The 16229-nt window shown below is 33.1% G+C and overlaps 9 non-coding genes across 9 annotated transcripts; all 9 read left to right on the top strand.

Moving 5' to 3' along the window:
* Positions 1-976: 976 nt before the first annotated feature.
* On the top strand, positions 977-1048 carry TRNAP-AGG (transfer RNA proline (anticodon AGG)). Its single transcript has one exon. It is a non-coding gene; the product is annotated as a tRNA-Pro (tRNA).
* A 1772-nt stretch (positions 1049-2820) lies between these two features.
* On the top strand, positions 2821-2892 carry TRNAP-AGG (transfer RNA proline (anticodon AGG)). The gene has a single exon. It is a non-coding gene; the product is annotated as a tRNA-Pro (tRNA).
* Positions 2893-4661: 1769 nt separating this feature from the next.
* TRNAP-AGG (transfer RNA proline (anticodon AGG)) lies at positions 4662-4733 on the top strand. Its single transcript has one exon. It is a non-coding gene; the product is annotated as a tRNA-Pro (tRNA).
* Positions 4734-6504: 1771 nt separating this feature from the next.
* Positions 6505-6576, top strand: TRNAP-AGG (transfer RNA proline (anticodon AGG)). Its single transcript has one exon. It is a non-coding gene; the product is annotated as a tRNA-Pro (tRNA).
* A 1771-nt stretch (positions 6577-8347) lies between these two features.
* Positions 8348-8419, top strand: TRNAP-AGG (transfer RNA proline (anticodon AGG)). The gene has a single exon. It is a non-coding gene; the product is annotated as a tRNA-Pro (tRNA).
* Positions 8420-9269: 850 nt separating this feature from the next.
* Positions 9270-9342, top strand: TRNAP-AGG (transfer RNA proline (anticodon AGG)). Its single transcript has one exon. It is a non-coding gene; the product is annotated as a tRNA-Pro (tRNA).
* An 849-nt stretch (positions 9343-10191) lies between these two features.
* TRNAP-AGG (transfer RNA proline (anticodon AGG)) lies at positions 10192-10263 on the top strand. The gene has a single exon. It is a non-coding gene; the product is annotated as a tRNA-Pro (tRNA).
* A 2692-nt stretch (positions 10264-12955) lies between these two features.
* Positions 12956-13028, top strand: TRNAP-AGG (transfer RNA proline (anticodon AGG)). Its single transcript has one exon. It is a non-coding gene; the product is annotated as a tRNA-Pro (tRNA).
* A 2693-nt stretch (positions 13029-15721) lies between these two features.
* TRNAP-AGG (transfer RNA proline (anticodon AGG)) lies at positions 15722-15794 on the top strand. Its single transcript has one exon. It is a non-coding gene; the product is annotated as a tRNA-Pro (tRNA).
* Positions 15795-16229: the final 435 nt, after the last annotated feature.

Genomic DNA, 16229 nt, shown 5'->3' on the forward strand with positions numbered 1-16229 from the left:
ATTCCAACAGTTTCACTTCCAATTTCATTAGTATACATAAAAATGCATGAACAGTTGGCTCGTTGGTCTAGGGGTATGATTCTCGCTTAGGGTGCGAGAGGTCCCGGGTTAAAAATTCCGGACGAGCCCATCTTCTCCGGTTCCTTTAAATCCCATGGTTCCATTATCTGATTGATGTCAAAAGCATCAAGTGAATTTTGCTTTTGAAAATCCATCAAAAAATATATACTTATGCATATTTAGTAAACTGTCAACCATTTGGTGGTATATTGGGTATACTGTAGAATTCCCTTTTGTCTAAGTAACCTTGAGTGGCTTCAAGAAGTCTCATTTTGACAAATTAAAAACTGTCAAAATGAAATTACAGGTTTTTCTCTTACCTTGCTTTTTTCTAAGAAACAATGAGTGGCTTAAAAGAATAGGCTCTCTTTGACAAGCAAAAAGGTCAACAATTAATTGCAGGTTTTTTTTTTTTCTTTCTTCTTGGTCTGTATGCTTAAGTTGCACACAGTATGAGACAAGTCTTAGGTTCCAACTATCAGAAAAGTTAAAACTCTATAGGAACCCCTAAATCTTGGCACTGAACTTTCCAAATATGCATACTTTGACAAAAATTTACCTTAAGGAAACATTTTAGCTATGCTACCAATACATTTTTAAATTGTTATGGTATTTTTAAAATGTAACATCTTTTTTTCCAGCTTATTGCATTTTTTTATTAAATAATTTGAGTTTTACTTTAAAAATGGGAAAATCTGAATAAGAAATTATTTAGCTTGTGGCTTGTTGGTCTGGGTGTATGATTTTTGCTTTGGGTGGAAAAGGCCGCAGGTTCATATCCTGGATGAGCCTGTTTTCTCAGGTTCTTTAAAAGTGCTTAGTTCTATTATCTGATAGTATTTTAAAATACTTACTAATGTATTCCAACAGTTTCACTTCTAATTTCATTAGTATACATGAAAATGCATGAACAGTTGGCTCGTTGGTCTAGGGGTATGATTCTCGCTTAGGGTGCGAGAGATCCTGGGTTCAAATCCCGGACGAGCCCATCTTCTCAGGTTCTTTTAAATCCCATGGTTCCATTAACTGATTGATGTCAAAAGCATCAAGTCAATTTTGCTTTTGAAAATCCATCAAAAAATATATACTTATGCATATTTAGTAAACTGTCAACCATTTGGTGGTATATTGGGTATACTGTAGATTCCATTTTGTCTAAGTAATCTTGAGTGGCTTCAAAGAAGTCTCATTTTGACAAATTAAAAACTGTCAAAAAGGAAATTACAGGTTTTTCTCTTACCTTGCTTTTTTCTAAGAAACAATGAGTGGCTTAAAAGAATAGGCTCTTTTTGACAAACAAAAAAGTCAACAATTAATTGCAGGTTTTTGTTTTTTTCATTCTTCTTGGTCTGTATGCATAAGTTGCACACAGTATGAGACAAGTCTTAGGTTCCAACTATCAGAAAAGTTCAAACTCTATAGGAACCCCTAAATCTTGGCACTGAACTTTCCAAATATGCATACTTGGACAAAAATTTACCTTAAGGAAACATTTTAGCTATGCTACCAATACATTTTTAAATTGTTATGGTATTTTTAAAATGTAACATCTTTTTTTCCAGCTTATTGCATTTTTTTATTACATAATTTGAGTTTTACTTTAAAAATGGTAAAATCTGAATAAGAAATTATTTAGCTTGTGGCTTGTTGGTCTGGGTGTATGATTTTTGCTTTGGGTGGAAAAGGCCCCAGGTTCATATCCTGGATGAGCCTGTTTTCTTAGGTTCTTTAAAAGTGCTTAGTTCTATTATCGGATAGTATTTTAAAATACTTACTAATGTATTCCTACAGTTTCACTTCCAGTATCATTAGTATACATGAAAATGCATGAATAGTTGGCTCGTTGGTCTAGGGGTATGATTCTCGCTTAGGGTGCGAGAGGTCCCGGGTTAAAAATTCCGGACGAGCCCATCTTCTCCGGTTCCTTTAAATCCCATGGTTCCATTATCTGATTGATGTCAAAAGCATCAAGTGAATTTTGCTTTTGAAAATCCATCAAAAAATATATACTTATGCATATTTAGTAAACTGTCAACCATTTGGTGGTATATTGAGTATACTGTAGAATTCCATTTTGTCTAAGTAACCTTGAGTGGCTTCAAGAAGTCTCATTTTGACAAATAAAAAACTGTCAAAATGAAATTACAGGTTTTTCTCTTACCTTGCTTTTTTCTAAGAAACAATGAGTGGCTTAAAATAATAGGCTCTTTTTGACAAGCAAAAAGGTCAACAATTAATTGCAGGTTTTTTTTTTTTTTCCTTTCTTCTTGGTCTGTATGCTTAAGTTGCACACAGTATGAGACAAGTCTTAGGTTCCAACTATCAGAAAAGTTCAAACTCTATAGGAACCCCTAAATCTTGGCACTGAACTTTCAAAATATGCATACTTGGACAAAAATTTACCTTAAGGAAACATTTTAGCTATGCTACCAATACATTTTTAAATTGTTATGGTATTTTTAAAATGTAACATCTTTTTTTCCAGCTTATTGCATTTTTTTATTAAATAATTTGAGTTTTACTTTAAAAATGGTAAAATCTGAATAAGAAATTATTTAGCTTGTGGCTTGTTGGTCTGGGTGTATGATTTTTGCTTTGGGTGGAAAAGGCCGCAGGTTCATATCCTGGATGAGCCTGTTTTCTCAGGTTCTTTAAAAGTGCTTAGTTCTATTATCTGATAGTATTTTAAAATACTTACTAATGTATTCCAACAGTTTCACTTCCAATTTCATTAGTATACATGAAAATTCATGAACAGTTGGCTCGTTGGTCTAGGGGTATGATTCTCGCTTAGGGTTTGAGAGATCCCGGGTTCAAATCCCGGACGAGCCCATCTTCTCAGGTTCTTTTAAATCCCATGGTTCCATTAACTGATTGATGTCAAAAGCATCAAGTGAATTTTGCTTTTGAAAATCCATCAAAAAATATATACTTATGCATATTTAGTAAACTGTCAACCATTTGGTGGTATATTGGGTATACTGTAGATTCCATTTTGTCTAAGTAATCTTGAGTGGCTTCAAAGAAGTCTCATTTTGACAAACTAAAAACTGTCAAAATGAAATTACAGGTTTTTCTCTTACCTTGCTTTTTTCTAAGAAACAATGAGTGGCTTAAAAGAATAGGCTCTTTTTGACAAACAAAAAGGTCAACAATTAATTGCAGGTTTTTGTTTTTTTCTTTCTTCTTGGTCTGTATGCATAAGTTGCACACAGTATGAGACAAGTCTTAGGTTCCAACTATCAGAAAAGTTCAAACTCTATAGGAACCCCTAAATCTTCGCACTGAACTTTCCAAATATGCATACTTGGACAAAAATTTACCTTAAGGAAACATTTTAGCTATGCTACCAATACATTTTTAAATTGTTATGGTATTTTTAAAATGTAACATCTTTTTTTCCTGCTTATTGCATTTTTTTATTAAATAATTTGAGTTTTACTTTAAAAATGGTAACATCTGAATAAGAAATTATTTAGCTTGTGGCTTGTTGGTCTGGGTGTATGATTTTTGCTTTGGGTGGAAAAGGCCCCAGGTTCATATCCTGGATGAGCCTGTTTTCTTAGGTTCTTTAAAAGTGCTTAGTTCTATTATCTGATAGTATTTTAAAATACTTACTAATGTATTCCAACAGTTTCACTTCCAATTTCATTAGTATACATTAAAATGCATGAACAGTTGGCTCGTTGGTCTAGGGGTATGATTCTCGCTTAGGGTGCGAGAGGTCCCGGGTTAAAAATTCCGGACGAGCCCATCTTCTCCGGTTCCTTTAAATCCCATGGTTCCATTATCAGATTGATGTCAAAAGCATCAAGTGAATTTTGCTTTTGAAAATCCATCAAAAAATATATACTTATGCATATTTAGTAAACTGTCAACCATTTGGTGGTATATTGGGTATACTGTAAATTAAATTTTGTCTAAGTAACCTTGAGTGGCTTCAAGAAGTCTCATTTTGACAAATAAAAAACTGTCAAAATGAAATTACAGGTTTTTCTCTTACCTTGCTTTTTTCTAAGAAACAATGAGTGGCTTAAAAGAATAGGCTCTTTTTGACAAGCAAAAAGGTCAACAATTAATGCAGGTTTTTGATTTTTTTTCTTTCTTCTTGGTCTGTATGCTTAAGTTGCACACAGTATGAGACAAGTCTTAGGTTCCAACTATCAGAAAAGTTCAAACTCTATAGGAACCCCTAAATCTTGGCACTGAACTTTCCAAATATGCATACTTGGACAAAAATTTACCTTAAGGAAACATTTTAGCTATGCTACCAATACATTTTTAAATTGTTATGGTATTTTTAAAATGTAACATCTTTTTTTCCAGCTTATTGCATTTTTTTATTAAATAATTTGAGTTTTACTTTAAAAATGGTAAAATCTGAATAAGAAATTATTTAGCTTGTGGCTTGTTGGTCTGGGTGTATGATTTTTGCTTTGGGTGGAAAAGGCCGCAGGTTCATATCCTGGATGAGCCTGTTTTCTCAGGTTCTTTAAAAGTGCTTAGTTCTATTATCTGATAGTATTTTAAAATACTTACTAATGTATTCCAACAGTTTCACTTCCAATTTCATTAGTATACATGAAAATGCATGAACAGTTGGCTCGTTGGTCTAGGGGTATGATTCTCGCTTAGGGTGCGAGAAATCCCGGGTTCAAATCCCGGACGAGCCCATCTTCTCAGGTTCTTTTAAATGCCATGGTTCCATTATCTGATTGATGTCAAAAGCATCAAGTGAATTTTGCTTTTGAAAATCCATCAAAAAATATATACTTATGCATATTTAGTAAACTGTCAACCATTTGGTGGTATATTGGGTATACTGTAGATTCCATTTTGTCTAAGTAATCTTGAGTGGCTTCAAAGAAGTCTCATTTTGACAAATTAAAAACTGTCAAAAAGGAAATTACAGGTTTTTCTCTTACCTTGCTTTTTTCTAAGAAACAATGAGTGGCTTAAAAGAATAGGCTCTTTTTGACAAACAAAAAGGTCAACAATTAATTGCAGGTTTTTGTTTTTTTCATTCTTCTTGGTCTGTATGCATAAGTTGCACACAGTATGAGACAAGTCTTAGGTTCCAACTATCAGAAAAGTTCAAACTCTATAGGAACCCCTAAATCTTGGCACTGAACTTTCCAAATATGCATACTTGGACAAAAATTTACCTTAAGGAAACATTTTAGCTATGCTACCAATACATTTTTAAATTGTTATGGTATTTTTAAAATGTAACATCTTTTTTTCCAGCTTATTGCATTTTTTTATTACATAATTTGAGTTTTACTTTAAAAATGGTAAAATCTGAATAAGAAATGATTTAGCTTGTGGCTTGTTGGTCTGGGTGTATGATTTTTGCTTTGGGTGGAAAAGGCCCCAGGTTCATATCCTGGATGAGCCTGTTTTCTTAGGTTCTTTAAAAGTGCTTAGTTCTATTATCGGATAGTATTTTAAAATACTTACTAATGTATTCCTACAGTTTCACTTCCAGTATCATTAGTATACATGAAAATGCATGAACAGTTGGCTCGTTGGTCTAGGGGTATGATTCTCGCTTAGGGTGCCAGAAATCCCGGGTTCAAATCCCGGACGAGCCCATCTTCTCAGGTTCTTTTAAATCCCATGGTTCCATTATCTGATTGATGTCAAAAGCATCAAGTGAATTTTGCTTTTGAAAATCTATCAAAAAATATATACTTATGCATATTTAGTAAACTGTCAACCATTTGGTGGTATATTGGGTATACTGTAGATTCCATTTTGTCTAAGTAATCTTGAGTGGCTTCAAAGAAGTCTCATTTTGACAAATTAAAAACTGTCAAAAAGGAAATTACAGGTTTTTCTCTTACCTTGCTTTTTTCTAAGAAACAATGAGTGGCTTAAAAGAATAGGCTCTTTTTGACAAACAAAAAGGTCAACAATTAATTGCAGGTTTTTGTTTTTTTTCATTCTTCTTGGTCTGTATGCATAAGTTGCACACAGTATGAGACAAGTCTTAGGTTCCAACTATCAGAAAAGTTCAAACTCTATAGGAACCCCTAAATCTTGGCACTGAACTTTCCAAATATGCATACTTGGACAAAAATTTACCTTAAGGAAACATTTTAGCTATGCTACCAATACATTTTTAAATTGTTATGGTATTTTTAAAATGTAACATCTTTTTTTCCAGTTTATTGCATTTTTTTATTAAATAATTTGAGTTTTACTTTAAAAATGGTAAAATCTGAATAAGAAATTATTTAGCTTGTGGCTTGTTGGTCTGGGTGTATGATTTTTGCTTTGGGTGGAAAAGGCCGCAGGTTCATATCCTGGATGAGCCTGTTTTCTCAGGTTCTTTAAAAGTGCTTAGTTCTATTATCTGATAGTATTTTAAAATACTTACTAATGTATTCCAACAGTTTCACTTCCAATTTCATTAGTATACATGAAAATGCATGAACAGTTGGCTCGTTGGTCTAGGGGTATGATTCTCGCTTAGGGTGCGAGAGATCCTGGGTTCAAATCCCGGACGAGCCCATCTTCTCAGGTTCTTTTAAATCCCATGGTTCCATTAACTGATTGATGTCAAAAGCATCAAGTGAATTTTGCTTTTGAAAATCCATCAAAAAATATATACTTATGCATATTTAGTAAACTGTCAACCATTTGGTGGTATATTGGGTATACTGTAGATTCCATTTTGTCTAAGTAATCTTGAGTGGCTTCAAAGAAGTCTCATTTTGACAAACTAAAAACTGTCAAAATGAAATTACAGGTTTTTCTCTTACCTTGCTTTTTTCTAAGAAACAATGAGTGGCTTAAAAGAATAGGCTCTTTTGACAAACAAAAAGGTCAACAATTAATTGCAGGTTTTTGTTTTTTTCTTTCTTCTTGGTCTGTATGCATAAGTTGCACACAGTATGAGACAAGTCTTAGGTTCCAACTATCAGAAAAGTTCAAACTCTATAGGAACCCCTAAATCTTGGCACTGAACTTTCCAAATATGCATACTTGGACAAAAATTTACCTTAAGGAAACATTTTAGCTATGCTACCAATACATTTTTAAATTGTTATGGTATTTTTAAAATGTAACATCTTTTTTTCCTGCTTATTGCATTTTTTTTATTACATAATTTGAGTTTTACTTTAAAAATGGTAAATTCTAAATAAGAAATTGTTTAGCTTGTGGCTTGTTGGTCTGGGTGTATGATTTTTGCTTTGGGTGGAAAAGGCCCCAGGTTCATATCCTGGATGAGCCTGTTTTCTTAGGTCCTTTAAAAGTGCTTAGTTCTATTATCTGATAGTATTTTAAAATACTTACTAATGTATTCCAACAGTTTCACTTCCAATTTCATTAGTATACATAAAAATGCATGAACAGTTGGCTCGTTGGTCTAGGGGTATGATTCTCGCTTAGGGTGCGAGAGGTCCCGGGTTAAAAATTCCGGACGAGCCCATCTTCTCCGGTTCCTTTAAATCCCATGGTTCCATTATCTGATTGATGTCAAAAGCATCAAGTGAATTTTGCTTTTGAAAATCCATCAAAAAATATATACTTATGCATATTTAGTAAACTGTCAACCATTTGGTGGTATATTGGGTATACTGTAGAATTCCCTTTTGTCTAAGTAACCTTGAGTGGCTTCAAGAAGTCTCATTTTGACAAATTAAAAACTGTCAAAATGAAATTACAGGTTTTTCTCTTACCTTGCTTTTTTCTAAGAAACAATGAGTGGCTTAAAAGAATAGGCTCTCTTTGACAAGCAAAAATGTCAACAATTAATTGCAGGTTTTTTTTTTGTTTTCTTTCTTCTTGGTCTGTATGCTTAAGTTGCACACAGTATGAGACAAGTCTTAGGTTCCAACTATCAGAAAAGTTAAAACTCTATAGGAACCCCTAAATCTTGGCACTGAACTTTCCAAATATGCATACTTTGACAAAAATTTACCTTAAGGAAACATTTTAGCTATGCTACCAATACATTTTTAAATTGTTATGGTATTTTTAAAATGTAACATCTTTTTTTCCAGCTTATTGCATTTTTTTATTAAATAATTTGAGTTTTACTTTAAAAATGGGAAAATCTGAATAAGAAATTATTTAGCTTGTGGCTTGTTGGTCTGGGTGTATGATTTTTGCTTTGGGTGGAAAAGGCCCCAGGTTCATATCCTGGATGAGCCTGTTTTCTTAGGTTCTTTAAAAGTGCTTAGTTCTATTATCTGATAGTATTTTAAAATACTTACTAATGTATTCCAACAGTTTCACTTCCAATTTCATTAGTATACATTAAAATGCATGAACAGTTGGCTCATTGGTCTAGGGGTATGATTCTCGCTTAGGGTGCGAGAGGTCCCGGGTTCAAATCCCGGACGAGCCCATCTTCTCCGGTTCCTTTAAATCCCATGGTTCCATTATCTGATTGATGTAAAAAGCATTAAGTGAATTTTTCTTTTGAAAATCCATCAAAAAATATATACTTATGCATATTTAGTAAACTGTCAACCATTTGGTGGTATATTGGGTATACTGTAGATTCCATTTTGTCTAAGTAATCTTGAGTGGCTTCAAAGAAGTCTCATTTTGACAAATTAAAAACTGTCAAAAAGGAAATTACAGGTTTTTCTCTTACCTTGCTTTTTTCTAAGAAACAATGAGTGGCTTAAAAGAATAGGCTCTTTTTGACAAACAAAAATGTCAACAATTAATTGCAGGTTTTTGTTTTTTTCATTCTTCTTGGTCTGTATGCATAAGTTGCACACAGTATGAGACAAGTCTTAGGTTCCAACTATCAGAAAAGTTCAAACTCTATAGGAACCCCTAAATCTTGGCACTGAACTTTCCAAATATGCATACTTGGACAAAAATTTACCTTAAGGAAACATTTTAGCTATGCTACCAATACATTTTTAAATTGTTATGGTATTTTTAAAATGTAACATCTTTTTTTCCAGCTTATTGCATTTTTTTTATTACATAATTTGAGTTTTACTTTAAAAATGGTAAAATCTGAATAAGAAATTATTTAGCTTGTGGCTTGTTGGTCTGGGTGTATGATTTTTGCTTTGGGTGGAAAAGGCCCCAGGTTCATATCCTGGATGAGCCTGTTTTCTTAGATTCTTTAAAAGTGCTTAGTTCTATTATCGGATAGTATTTTAAAATACTTACTAATGTATTCCTACAGTTTCACTTCCAATATCATTAGTATACATGAAAATGCATGAATAATTGGCTCGTTGGTCTAGGGGTATGATTCTCGCTTAGGGTGCGAGAGGTCCCGGGTTAAAAATCCCGGACGAGCCCATCTTCTCCGGTTCCTTTAAATCCCATGGTTCCATTATCTGATTGATGTCAAAAGCATCAAGTGAATTTTGCTTTTGAAAATCCGTCAAAAAATATATACTTATGCATATTTAGTAAACTGTCAACCATTTGGTGGTATATTGAGTATACTGTAGAATTCCATTTTGTCTAAGTAACCTTGAGTGGCTTCAAGAAGTCTCATTTTGACAAATAAAAAACTGTCAAAATGAAATTACAGGTTTTTCTCTTACCTTGCTTTTTTCTAAGAAACAATGAGTGGCTTAAAAGAATAGGCTCTTTTTGACAAGCAAAAAGGTCAACAATTAATTGCAGGTTTTTGTTTTTTTTCTTTCTTCTTGGTCTGTATGCTTAAGTTGCACACAGTATGAGACAAGTCTTAGGTTCCAACTATCAGAAAAGTTCAAACTCTATAGGAACCCCTAAATCTTGGCACTGAACTTTCCAAATATGCATACTTGGACAAAAATTTACCTTAAGGAAACATTTTAGCTATGCTACCAATACATTTTTAAATTGTTATGGTATTTTTAAAATGTAACATCTTTTTTTCCAGCTTATTGCATTTTTTTTTTAAATAATTTGAGTTTTACTTTAAAAATGGTAAAATCTGAATAAGAAATTATTTAGCTTGTGGCTTGTTGGTCTGGGTGTATGATTTTTGCTTTGGGTGGAAAAGGCCGCAGGTTCATATCCTGGATGAGCCTGTTTTCTCAGGTTCTTTAAAAGTGCTTAGTTCTATTATCTGATAGTATTTTAAAATACTTACTAATGTATTCCAACAGTTTCACTTCCAATTTCATTAGTATACATGAAAATGCATGAACAGTTGGCTCGTTGGTCTAGGGGTATGATTCTCGCTTAGGGTGCGAGAGATCCCGGGTTCAAATCCCGGACGAGCCCATCTTCTCAGGTTCTTTTAAATCCCATGGTTCCATTAACTGATTGATGTCAAAAGCATCAAGTGAATTTTGCTTTTGAAAATCCATCAAAAAATATATACTTATGCATATTTAGTAAACTGTCAACCATTTGGTGGTATATTGGGTATACTGTAGATTCCATTTTGTCTAAGTAATCTTGAGTGGCTTCAAAGAAGTCTCATTTTGACAAACTAAAAACTGTCAAAATGAAATTACAGGTTTTTCTCTTACCTTGCTTTTTTCTAAGAAACAATGAGTGGCTTAAAAGAATAGGCTCTTTTGACAAACAAAAAGGTCAACAATTAATTGCAGGTTTTTGTTTTTTTCTTTCTTCTTGGTCTGTATGCATAAGTTGCACACAGTATGAGACAAGTCTTAGGTTCCAACTATCAGAAAAGTTCAAACTCTATAGGAACCCCTAAATCTTGGCACTGAACTTTCCAAATATGCATACTTGGACAAAAATTTACCTTAAGGAAACATTTTAGCTATGCTACCAATACATTTTTAAATTGTTATGGTATTTTTAAAATGTAACATCTTTTTTTCCTGCTTATTGCATTTTTTTATTACATAATTTGAGTTTTACTTTAAAAATGGTAAATTCTAAATAAGAAATTGTTTAGCTTGTGGCTTGTTGGTCTGGGTGTATGATTTTTGCTTTGGGTGGAAAAGGCCCCAGGTTCATATCCTGGATGAGCCTGTTTTCTTAGGTCCTTTAAAAGTGCTTAGTTCTATTATCTGATAGTATTTTAAAATACTTACTAATGTATTCCAACAGTTTCACTTCCAATTTCATTAGTATACATGAAAATGCATGAACAGTTGGCTCGTTGGTCTAGGGGTATGAATCTCGCTTAGGGTGCGAGAGGTCCCGGGTTAAAAATTCCGGACGAGCCCATCTTCTCCGGTTCCTTTAAATCCCATGGTTCTATTATCTGATTGATGTCAAAAGCATCAAGTGAATTTTGCTTTTGAAAATCCATCAAAAAATACATACTTATGCATATTTAGTAAACTGTCAACCATTTGGTGGTATATTGGGTATACTGTAGAATTCCATTTTGTCTAAGTAACCTTGAGTGGCTTCAAGAAGTCTCATTTTGACAAATTAAAAACTGTCAAAATGAAATTACAGGTTTTTCTCTTACCTTGCTTTTTTCTAAGAAACAATGAGTGGCTTAAAAGAATAGGCTCTTTTTGACAAGCAAAAAGGTCAACAATTAATTGCAGGTTTGTTTTTTTTTTTTCTTTCTTCTTGGTCTGTATGCTTAAGTTGCACACAGTATGAGACAAGTCTTAGGTTCCAACTATCAGAAAAGTTAAAACTCTATAGGAACCCCTAAATCTTGGCACTGAACTTTCCAAATATGCATACTTTGAGAAAAATTTACCTTAAGGAAACATTTTAGCTATGCTACCAATACATTTTTAAATTGTTATGGTATTTTTAAAATGTAACATCTTTTTTTCCAGCTTATTGCATTTTTTTATTAAATAATTTGAGTTTTACTTTAAAAATGGTAACATCTGAATAAGAAATTATTTAGCTTGTGGCTTGTTGGTCTGGGTGTATGATTTTTGCTTTGGGTGGAAAAGGCCCCAGGTTCATATCCTGGATGAGCCTGTTTTCTTAGGTTCTTTAAAAGTGCTTAGTTCTATTATCTGATAGTATTTTAAAATACTTACTAATGTATTCCAACAGTTTCACTTCCAATTTCATTAGTATACATTAAAATGCATGAACAGTTGGCTCGTTGGTCTAGGGGTATGATTCTCGCTTAGGGTGCGAGAGGTCCCGGGTTAAAAATTCCGGACGAGCCCATCTTCTCCGGTTCCTTTAAATCCCATGGTTCCATTATCAGATTGATGTCAAAAGCATCAAGTGAATTTTGCTTTTGAAAATCCATCAAAAAATATATACTTATGCATATTTAGTAAACTGTCAACCATTTGGTGGTATATTGGGTATACTGTAAATTCCATTTTGTCTAAGTAACCTTGAGTGGCTTCAAGAAGTCTCATTTTGACAAATAAAAAACTGTCAAAATGAAATTACAGGTTTTTCTCTTACCTTGCTTTTTTCTAAGAAACAATGAGTGGCTTAAAAGAATAGGCTCTTTTTGACAAGCAAAAAGGTCAACAATTAATGCAGGTTTTTGTTTTGTTTTTCTTTCTTCTTGGTCTGTATGCTTAAGTTGCACACAGTATGAGACAAGTCTTAGGTTCCAACTATCAGAAAACTTCAAACTCTATAGGAACCCCTAAATCTTGGCACTGAACTTTCCAAATATGCATACTTGGACAAAAATTTACCTTAAGGAAACATTTTAGCTATGCTACCAATACATTTTTAAATTGTTATGGTATTTTTAAAATGTAACATCTTTTTTCCAGCTTATTGCATTTTTTTATTACATAATTGGAGTTTTACTTTAAAAATGGTAAAATCTGAATAAGAAATTATTTAGCTTGTGGCTTGTTGGTCTGGGTGTATGATTTTTGCTTTAGGTGGAAAAGGCCCCAGGTTCATATCCTGGATCAGCCTGTTTTCTTAGGTTCTTTAAAAGTGCTTAGTTCTATTATCGGATAGTATTTTAAAATACTTACTAATGTATTCCAACAGTTTCACTTCCAATATCATTAGTATACATGAAAATGCATGAATAGTTGGCTCGTTGGTCTAGGGGTATGATTCTCGCTTAGGGTGCGAGAGGTCCCGGGTTAAAAATCCCGGACGAGCCCATCTTCTCCGGTTCCTTTAAATCCCATGGTTCCATTATCTGATTGATGTCAAAAGCATCAAGTGAATTTTGCTTTTGAAAATCCATCAAAAAATATATACTTATGCATATTTAGTAAACTGTCAACCATTTGGTGGTATATTGGGTATACTGTAGATTCCATTTTGTCTAAGTAATCTTGAGTGGCTTCAAAGAAGTCTCATTTTGACAAATAAAAAACTGTCAAAATGAAATTAAAGGTTTTTCTCTTACCTTGCTTTTTTCTAAGAAACAATGAGTGGCTTAAAAGAATAAGCTCTTTTTGACAAACAAAAAAGTCAACAATTAATTGCAGGTTTTTGTTTTTTTCTTTCTTCTTGGTCTGTATGCATAAGTTGCACACAGTATGAGACAAGTCTCAGGTTCCAACTATCAGAAAAGTTCAAACTCTATAGGAACCCCTAAATCTTGGCACTGAACTTTCCAAATATGCATACTTGGACAAAAATTTACCTTAAGGAAACATTTTAGCTATGCTACCAATACATTTTTAAATTGTTATGGTATTTTTAAAATGTAACATCTTTTTTTCCTGCTTATTGCATTTTTTTATTACATAATTTGAGTTTTACTTTAAAAATGGTAAATTCTAAATAAGAAATTGTTTAGCTTGTGGCTTGTTGGTCTGGGTGTATGATTTTTGCTTTGGGTGGAAAAGGCCCCAGGTTCATATCCTGGATGAGCCTGTTTTCTTAGGTCCTTTAAAAGTGCTTAGTTCTATTATCTGATAGTATTTTAAAATACTTACTAATGTATTCCAACAGTTTCACTTCCAATTTCATTAGTATACATGAAAATGCATGAACAGTTGGCTCGTTGGTCTAGGGGTATGAATCTCGCTTAGGGTGCGAGAGGTCCCGGGTTAAAAATTCCGGACGAGCCCATCTTCTCCGGTTCCTTTAAATCCCATGGTTCTATTATCTGATTGATGTCAAAAGCATCAAGTGAATTTTGCTTTTGAAAATCCATCAAAAAATACATACTTATGCATATTTAGTAAACTGTCAACCATTTGGTGGTATATTGGGTATACTGTAGAATTCCATTTTGTCTAAGTAACCTTGAGTGGCTTCAAGAAGTCTCATTTTGACAAATTAAAAACTGTCAAAATGAAATTACAGGTTTTTCTCTTACCTTGCTTTTTTCTAAGAAACAATGAGTGGCTTAAAAGAATAGGCTCTTTTTGACAAGCAAAAAGGTCAACAATTAATTGCAGGTTTGTTTTTTTTTTTTCTTTCTTCTTGGTCTGTATGCTTAAGTTGCACACAGTATGAGACAAGTCTTAGGTTCCAACTATCAGAAAAGTTAAAACTCTATAGGAACCCCTAAATCTTGGCACTGAACTTTCCAAATATGCATACTTTGAGAAAAATTTACCTTAAGGAAACATTTTAGCTATGCTACCAATACATTTTTAAATTGTTATGGTATTTTTAAAATGTAACATCTTTTTTTCCAGCTTATTGCATTTTTTTATTAAATAATTTGAGTTTTACTTTAAAAATGGTAACATCTGAATAAGAAATTATTTAGCTTGTGGCTTGTTGGTCTGGGTGTATGATTTTTGCTTTGGGTGGAAAAGGCCCCAGGTTCATATCCTGGATGAGCCTGTTTTCTTAGGTTCTTTAAAAGTGCTTAGTTCTATTATCTGATAGTATTTTAAAATACTTACTAATGTATTCCAACAGTTTCACTTCCAATTTCATTAGTATACATTAAAATGCATGAACAGTTGGCTCGTTGGTCTAGGGGTATGATTCTCGCTTAGGGTGCGAGAGGTCCCGGGTTAAAAATTCCGGACGAGCCCATCTTCTCCGGTTCCTTTAAATCCCATGGTTCCATTATCAGATTGATGTCAAAAGCATCAAGTGAATTTTGCTTTTGAAAATCCATCAAAAAATATATACTTATGCATATTTAGTAAACTGTCAACCATTTGGTGGTATATTGGGTATACTGTAAATTCCATTTTGTCTAAGTAACCTTGAGTGGCTTCAAGAAGTCTCATTTTGACAAATAAAAAACTGTCAAAATGAAATTACAGGTTTTTCTCTTACCTTGCTTTTTTCTAAGAAACAATGAGTGGCTTAAAAGAATAGGCTCTTTTTGACAAGCAAAAAGGTCAACAATTAATGCAGGTTTTTGTTTTGTTTTTCTTTCTTCTTGGTCTGTATGCTTAAGTTGCACACAGTATGAGACAAGTCTTAGGTTCCAACTATCAGAAAACTTCAAACTCTATAGGAACCCCTAAATCTTGGCACTGAACTTTCCAAATATGCATACTTGGACAAAAATTTACCTTAAGGAAACATTTTAGCTATGCTACCAATACATTTTTAAATTGTTATGGTATTTTTAAAATGTAACATCTTTTTTCCAGCTTATTGCATTTTTTTATTACATAATTGGAGTTTTACTTTAAAAATGGTAAAATCTGAATAAGAAATTATTTAGCTTGTGGCTTGTTGGTCTGGGTGTATGATTTTTGCTTTAGGTGGAAAAGGCCCCAGGTTCATATCCTGGATCAGCCTGTTTTCTTAGGTTCTTTAAAAGTGCTTAGTTCTATTATCGGATAGTATTTTAAAATACTTACTAATGTATTCCAACAGTTTCACTTCCAATATCATTAGTATACATGAAAATGCATGAATAGTTGGCTCGTTGGTCTAGGGGTATGATTCTCGCTTAGGGTGCGAGAGGTCCCGGGTTAAAAATCCCGGACGAGCCCATCTTCTCCGGTTCCTTTAAATCCCATGGTTCCATTATCTGATTGATGTCAAAAGCATCAAGTGAATTTTGCTTTTGAAAATCCATCAAAAAATATATACTTATGCATATTTAGTAAACTGTCAACCATTTGGTGGTATATTGGGTATACTGTAGATTCCATTTTGTCTAAGTAATCTTGAGTGGCTTCAAAGAAGTCTCATTTTGACAAATAAAAAACTGTCAAAATGAAATTAAAGGTTTTTCTCTTACCTTGCTTTTTTCTAAGAAACAATGAGTGGCTTAAAAGAATAGGCTCTTTTTGACAAGCAAAAAGGTCAACAATTAATTGAGGTTTTTTTTTTTTCTTTCTTCTTGGTCTGTATGCTTAAGTTGCACACAGTATGAGACAAGTCTTAGGTTCCAACTATCAGAAAAGTTCAAACTCTATAGGAAC

This window comes from Pseudophryne corroboree, chromosome 3 (genome assembly GCF_028390025.1).
Source record: "Pseudophryne corroboree isolate aPseCor3 chromosome 3, aPseCor3.hap2, whole genome shotgun sequence".
NCBI classification, from domain to species: Eukaryota; Metazoa; Chordata; class Amphibia; order Anura; family Myobatrachidae; genus Pseudophryne; species Pseudophryne corroboree.